The sequence below is a fragment of the Salvia miltiorrhiza genome, unplaced genomic scaffold, assembly GCF_028751815.1.
Source record: "Salvia miltiorrhiza cultivar Shanhuang (shh) unplaced genomic scaffold, IMPLAD_Smil_shh original_scaffold_404, whole genome shotgun sequence".
NCBI lineage: Eukaryota > Viridiplantae > Streptophyta > Magnoliopsida > Lamiales > Lamiaceae > Salvia > Salvia miltiorrhiza.
Window position 1 is genome coordinate 215,478 of NW_026651542.1, and position 7,347 is coordinate 222,824.

General features: G+C 42.8%; 1 long non-coding RNA gene across 1 annotated transcript; it reads left to right on the forward strand.

Annotated features, from left to right (window-relative positions):
* LOC131004484 (uncharacterized) lies at positions 1-1,364 on the forward strand. The gene is made up of 2 exons (XR_009095030.1): positions 1-510; positions 1,097-1,364. It is a non-coding gene; the product is annotated as an uncharacterized LOC131004484 (long non-coding RNA).
* Positions 1,365-7,347: the final 5,983 nt, after the last annotated feature.

Here is a 7,347-nt window from a genome sequence, read left to right on the forward strand (position 1 = left end):
ATATTGAAAGTTGGGACTATTTATTTTAAATGAAGTCCGTTTTTTTATATTTAAATTTATTGATGGACTTTAAAAGAAATATTTTGGGATTAAGCCCTCATTTATTATAATACCTCAAGGCTTTATGAGTATGGATTTTTAAAAGGATTAAAATGGTTTATTTAAGTTATTTGTAAACGAATAATGGTGCATGATTTTTATCTCTTATGTGAGCGTGTGATTTTAAATGATATTAAGTTTAAGGATATTAATTTCTTTTATCTTGTTTGTTATGTGATTTACGTGAGGTCATGATTAGTCAAGTTATGTTGGTTTTCAATTGTCTTAATGGAACGAACTATGGATGCTAGAACCCTAAAACTTTAAAAGATACCCTAGGCACGTAGAATTAGACTTTGTCTTATGACAATTTCTTCACGAACTTATCGATTCTTCATCAATGAAGGTTCGGGCGACAGAAAGTGAAGCCGAAGAAGTAGCAACTCCACGCCAGCTTTAAGAACGTTTAAGGTGGGCATTACTTTTACTACGTATATAGAGATCCCCTGCGTGACGTAGGCCTCATATACGAATATATGTGCATGATATATTTTAACTGTTTATTCAGTTTTTATGAAATGCTTATATTCAATGCCCATTATGAAAATGAAAATGTTTATGAAATGAGATGAAATGTTTATGAAATGATTGACTGCCAAAAATGTTTATGTTTTTATATGTATCCTATCTGTGTTGGTTCGCCAACTTTAAAGGAAATCCAATTGGGATCCTATGCTAGACAAAGGTCGCTAGCTAGGGTTAACGTGTACACTTATGGAGACCGCGAGTCGCTTGCGACCGGTCTTGGCGTCCGTGGTAAGGAGGCCTCCTTCCCGGCGCGTGACAGAAAGGACAGATATGGATCATATAGACTGAAAATGGGATGCATCCACCTTTATGAAAATGAAAGAAATATTTTAGTAAGCGCAGGACTTTCAAGAAAACCCCTGTGTGTTACTGTTATGGCAGTTCAATTTATATATGTATGCATGTTGTATTTTCGGCTATGCCACTGAGTATTTTATACTCAGCCCTGCATGTATTTCTAAATGTGCAGGTTGAGCAGGCGATGGAATGGTTTGGTGTTGAGCGGGAATTCTTTTGATGGATATGTAATGAAACCTTGAGTATGCATCTCCATATGCATAACTCACACGTTTTTCCGCTGCAAACACTCTGAATTCGTTATCGTATTGTGGAACTTATTACTCTTTCATTTTGCTAAACTTTCACTTGTTCTAGTTGTTGTGGCATAATCGTCTGTAAATTACCCAACCAGTTATTTATGTATTTCTAGTTGGTTGATTAAATATTATCTCTTTGGATTTCGTGTCTAATTCCCTTAATTTCCGCTTCTTATATTTACCCCAAGTCATAAACCCATTTAAACCATCCTTGGGATAAGTGGGTTGTGACAAAGGAAGACCTTCTACCAGTTGATGCTTAGCAAGTTTGTTGATCGTCTTGAAGTTGAGATGGTTGAGTCTCTTGTGCCATAACCAATTGAGCTCCGAGCTGCTCTTGCTGATGAGGCACGTTTCTGGTGGGCTATCTTTCCAAGAAACGACGTAGAGACTCCCTTGTCTGAATCCTTTCAGAACCACCTTCTTTTGATTGTTTCTAACAGTGAATTCATCCTTCTTGATCTTCACTGTGAAACCACTGTCACAAAATTGACTCACATACAACAGATTATGTTTAAGACCAGAAACAAAGCTAACATTACTGATATTGGCGTTACCCATGTTGAGCACACCGTAGCCTTTTGTTTCTCCAATTGAGTTGTCTCCGAATGCAACTTTGGATCCAGCTTTCTCAACATACTGAGATAGATATTCTTTGTAGCCCGTCATGTGCTTTGAACAACCACTGTCCAGATACCACGTTCTGATTGAAGCTTTGGCCTCTTCCTTCTTTTTATGTTTCCTGACATTGACCTGCAAGGAAGAGTTGCTTCAGGCACCCAATCAAGCTTTGGGTCCTTCGATGTTAGCTCGAGTTCCCTTTGGAACCTATATCTGCTTCAGAATTGGTCTGGCTGATCTCTTGCGCTTTGTTGAATGTCTGATCGATGTCGTTGGTGCTTCGGGTGGCACATGAGCATTCTTCTGTTGAGAAATCCTTTTGAAGGCCTCACTCTTGTAGCAGTTTTGTCTGATGAGTGGTTGAGGTCTTCTTTGCTCGGCGAAGTATCTTCCCTGAGATACTCGAGTCTTTGCAGACTTTTGGAGACTTGGCTGATGTCCAGTAGCTTGTTGTCGAGGATGGCTCTTGGTTCGTCTGGACTCATCATTGCTTGGTCTCCACGGACGTTGTTCCTTCTGAAACTGAACTGGGAGTGTCAATTTCTTACTGGTGTGGCTTTTCTTCCCCCTGGATTGGTGAGGAAGATTCTTCTTGACTCCTGATGTTCCTTCCCGGATCTTTGACTGAAATCTGCTTTCCAGCCTTTTCAATAGAATGATCTGGTTGGGGGCCTCCTTAGCTCGTCTGTAGCTTCGTGGAGGTGGAACATTCGATCTAGCCATCAGTCTGCGCTTGCGAACTTCATCCATATCATGATCTTTTGATTCTTCTGAGGTTGTGATTTCAGAAGGATCGTCCTTTGAGATTATCATGATACCCTTTCCTTTGGCAGCTGCAACCTTTTCTCCGATGCTGTTGACCAGGCCTTTCGATGGAAAGTTGCTCATCATGGGAGACTGCATCATGCAGTTCTTGACTGTTTCTTCCAGTTTGTGATTGAGCCTCTTGATTTCATGAGATGCTCTTTCACATTCTGAGTTGGAGATTCTGAGCTCTTCTTCCAGTCGACTGTTCTCCATGATTAGCTGATCAAGACACGTTTCATCCGGAAAGTAGATGATTGTCTGATTCTTAGCTCGTTCATCATTGATCTCCTTGTCCATTTTCTGATTCTGCTTGAGGAGATCTTCGAACATTTTCCTCAGCTGACAGTGATCAGTCAAGAGCTGATCAAACTCGTCAGTTTCATCGGATGAGCTATCTCCAGATTCTGAGTGGTCTCCTGAAAGCATCAGGAAGTTATCAGTATAAGGAGTTTTTGAGTAAGAGTTTACCTCTGAGCCATTCATTCCATTGTCGTAGCTGTTGTCAGCCACGCTTTCTGATTCATTGGCCATCAGGGCTCGGCTCTCATCATCTGAGCTGGAACTGTCGAAGTCGGATGATTCTGATGTGTCTTTGGAAGAATCAGCATCATCAGCAACCATCACTTTCTTCTTCAAAAAGCTACGATCTTTCTTAGCTTTCAGTTCTCTGCGCTCAGCTGGAGTCAGATCAGGGCATTCATGTCGAAAGTGCCCTTTCTTTCTACATCCAAAGCATTCCAAGTCTTTGATGTCGTAAGCGGCTGACTTCCTTTCTCCGCTACGATCTGTGGAATGTCTGGAGTTCCCTTCTCTTTCTTTTCCTTTGTAGTGCTGCTTGTGGAACCTTCTGTACTTCCGGAACTTGGACTCCATCTTGTTGAATCTTTCAGTCAACAAAGTATATTGACCGAAGAAGTCCTCTGGGTTGAGTTCCGTTGGCTCCTTGATTTGCTTCTTGCCTTCTCTGGTTGAGGCCTTCAGTGCAACTCCGCTTGAGGTTGATGGACCATCTTCGTCTGATCCTCCAGCCTTCTTGATACCAAGATTTCTCAGTAGGTCGAACTCATTTGCCATGAGGTCGGAGAAAAGCTTGTTTGTCGGGAGCTGACTGAATCCTGGCTTATGCTGATGAGCGACTGAGTAGATCTGCCATTCTCCACGTGGCAGTGCTCGAAGAATCTTCAGGTTGATTTCTCGTTGAGTGTATTTATCTTTGGAAATGGATTGAACTTCATTCAAGATAAGATTGAATCTTTGTTCCATTTCCTCGACAGATTCATTCTTGAGCATGAGGAAGGAGTCGAACTTCTGGCAAGCTATGGATAGCTTATTCTCTTTGATTTCCTCAGAACCTACGCACATTCTTTCTAGAATGTCCCACATCTCCTTTGCTATTCCGCACTTGATGATCTTCATGACATGCTTGTCGGGAACGGTGCCGGAGATGATGCTTTTGGCGAGGTTGTCTAACTCATCTTGCTTCCTTTCTTCTGTGGTGAAGTCTGCCTTTGACTTGGGCTGGACCTCATCGTAAGGATCCTGTCGGAGATCAACAGGAACCCTTTTGATAGTTTCGGTGATGGTGATCGGTCCGTGATGCGTCTTTGACTTTTGGGCCATTTGGCCCTCTTTTTTCCTTTATTTGTGTCAGTTCAGGTCTGTCCGGGGGAAAAACGAAGTTGTGAAGGAAGGAAGGTCAGTAGAGCGGAAACGGAAGAAATGCGATCAGAATGGGCACTACCGAGCCCAGATTGCTAAGTCATGTTTACCAGCATGGAGCTTCGGCCAACAAGTACCTCTCCAATCCAACTTGGGGCATGGGAACCTGGAGCAACCACCTGGTATGAGCCACACCGATAAGAGCAGTCAGTCTGATCGTTACCAGAAGAAGCAGACAGCCAGAGCCATAAAAGGAAGGTCAATCTCGGAGATCTCATGGAACAAGCGGAAGGTTGAAGAAGAAACTGGAAGGATCGAAGGAATGGGAAAGGTTGACTAAGCTTGCAGCTGGACGCCATCTTCAATCAGGATCAATCAAAGATCGAACTAATTAAGGAAAGAAGATCCCGGCGAAGATTTGGAACCGGCGCAGCTAGGGTTAGGCCTCTACCATCCGGCAGTATAAAAGGCTAATGATGTGCAGCGTGAAGAACTTCTTGGCACCCAAAAAACTCTTGTTTTTACTTTCAGTATTCAATTAAGTTCGCCGTGTGTGGCATCAAAAACAATTTACAATTCCGTATTTTCCCTTTTCCGTTGTGTTATTACTTTTGGACAAGTTCGAAGGCTTGAAGCCTAGGTACTATTTTATCTATTTCAGCATTTCATTTCGTTCTATCATGTGTTTAATTCCTTTTGCATTTATGAATTGTGTTATGTGTGAGTAATTCCCTTGGTGAGGTTTTAGGGGGTGGAAGTAATTGTTATTAACATGTAAACATTCGTGAGGCACTTGTTCTTTCGGTTGAATCTCGTGGTTCCGGAAGGATCTGTTCGAAACCATGAGCAGTAGGGGCCTAACGGGTGATCTCCGTTCGAAACCAAGATACAACAATCGGTATGCCCAAGACCGAGTAGCTGAGCAGCGTCAACAAAAGGCGTTGCAGATCCGGAAGGTGGGGAAAGGATTGATGGGATACACTGTCCTTCCTCAGTCTTGGGCTTCTCTAGAGACTATCCATCAACTGTGACGAGGCATAAAGCCATGGTTATCAAACGAGGAAAGCAATCTCGACGCCGTAGCATGTCTATGACTGGTCGGCTGACAAAGCCGGAAATAGTTGAGTCCAGGAGGCATGTGTCACCAAAAGCGCAAAGTTGGGGACCTCGGGAGAGAAGGTTGGTGAGGGCCATACTTGGTGAGTAACGGGTATGGCTACTATCTAAGGAGGAGTGAAGCACTGCCTTGTGACCGGGGATTGTGTGACCTTCGGACCAAGTGACCATAATGAGATCAACCATCCTATATGAGAAGTACAGTTCCTTGAAACGCCCCAATGTCTTTGGGCCACGCCTTGGAATTGTATGGATCATAGACGGATCATCAGTGTGCCCATGACCGAAACGAATGTTAACAACAGTTATGACCTAACCGAATAACCTCACCCCTTTGTTATTATTGATCTTGTTTATTTCTTGTGCAGCGTATACAGATTGAGAATTGTGACACCTCAGTTTGTCGTAGGAGAACAAAGTGGTTCCTCACTCCCTGTGGGATTCGACCCTACGCTTGCCATTAAGACTAAGTTCTTGTTGTGAGAAGTAGGAGCGTGTATTGTCTGTACTGGGCATACACAGGTATTTTGTCCGCACCGCACGACGGGTGCGTGTCAGTCCGCTGGTGATGACTTCCCACATTCGACAATGTTGGGCGGTGAGGAAGCTTTCAAGCCGAAACGTCCATATGTCGTATTTTTCAATACTAAACATAGGTAGAGAAGATAATCTGCTGTAGTTAGTCTCCATCAAAAAAGAGAGAACAGATAACAGCAGATAGAGCAAATAACAGGCACAAAAAGAAAGAGTAAAACTTTTTCGAGACCTTTAAGACAAAGGATCTAGTTCAAATAGAATCTAGTCAGATGCAGATAGTTCTTGCGAACAACCTGCTCTGATACCAATTGTTAGGTCCGGGGGTCTCGAATAGGTGTATGGGGGGGAATACACCTATAGGCTATTTTTGTGACTATCTACTGACCTCAATCAGAGGGATCTCAGTTAGAGATAAAAACGAAACTTTACACGCAAACAAAGACTCCTGCTTTACTGAAATCAGTTTTGACCAACAGGGTTGACGACTGATACTGAAAGCTCTTCAGTAATGAGTTATCAGTTAAGTTACTGAAACTTAACTGATTCAAATAAGGGCTTCAGTCGTGTTTGCTAAGATAGAGATGATATCGCTCTTCCTTACTATCAGAGGATAGTTCAGTCAGATTGATATCATACGCAGCAGAAATTAAACTTAGTTTCGCAATAGCCTCGGTGGAGCAAGTTGTTGGATTAAGGTTTCTCTTTGTTGTTAGTCAGTGTTCAGTTTTATCAATTGAAATAGCACAAGTATGAATGTAAAACTGAAAGCTGTAAATAACACAGAGACTTTTACGTGGTTCGGAAAAACCCTTTCCTACATCCACGGCTGGTTGATCAGACCAACAATCCACTCCGCAAGTGCTTGCCTGGTGCACTGCAAACCGTACCCGTGTGCTTGCCTGGTGCACACAACCGTAAACTGAAGATAACCCCTCTTCAGCACCCACACACCTCGCGTAGGATTTCCCTGCTAAGCACACCTCGTGCTCAGACTTTTCACTCAGAGTTCAGAGTACCTTCCTGAACTCCGAATCACTCAAACACTCTTATGGGGAGAGGTTTAAACGAGTGCCAACTATACTTACAAAGAACAAGTTCTTTGAAGCAAGTTTGACCTTTGGCTTCTGGGTAAACAGATATATGCCTAGGGTCTAAGAGAATGTATGTAATCAGCAGTGACTGATTTTGGCTTTGGAATTCTCTTCTTCGATTCAAGCTTTGGGCGATTAAGCTTTAGGCTGAGTAGCTATTTTGGCAGAGCTTCAGCTTATGTTGTTGAATCGGTGAAGGTTGAAGTGATCCTCGAGCGCTATTTGTAGGAGAACTCTTGAATAGATCCGTTGGCGTAAATCGTCCTCAAGATTTCTTCCGTTGGAGAGCAATT